The following is a 524-nucleotide window of genomic DNA, read 5'->3' as shown; positions in this document are numbered from 1 at the left end:
GGGGGGGGGGGCGGGGAGAGGCCTTAGCCCGGCCCAGCCGTTGCCCAGCGCACGAAGGCCCGCCGGCGCCGGTCGGTCTCGCGCCCTCGTCGCGCCCCAACGCCCCGGGGGGCTGGGCTTCTGAGAGCTCGCCTTTTGGGGCCGAGTATATCGGGGTGACACATCATGGCCCGGCGCAGCCCGTCCCCCAGCGCGCCTGGGCACGCGCCGGGTCCTCCCCGCCCGCCGGGGCCTCTGCTGGATGTTGGTTATTGGCCGCGATGTCCCACGGCCGGTCAGGCGGGCCGCGTCCGATCACCCCAGCGCCTGTCCCCGGGGCTCGCGCGCGCGCTGGTTCGGTGCGTCGCGCGGCCGGCGCGGCCGGCGCGGCCCGCCCCCTCGCCGTCTCCGCGTCACCCGCCTCCACACCTCCGGGGACTCGGCCAGCCCCCCCTGGTCGAGCCTGTATCCGTGCCACGCGCCCTGGCCGGCGTCGGATCGATCGCCATGTTGCCCCGCACCTCTCACTCCCATCCCCCCCCCCC

The sequence above is a fragment of the Fonticula alba genome (assembly GCF_000388065.1).
Source record: "Fonticula alba strain ATCC 38817 unplaced genomic scaffold supercont2.3, whole genome shotgun sequence".
NCBI lineage: Eukaryota > Rotosphaerida > Fonticulaceae > Fonticula > Fonticula alba.
This window is presented reverse-complemented; position numbering follows the sequence as displayed.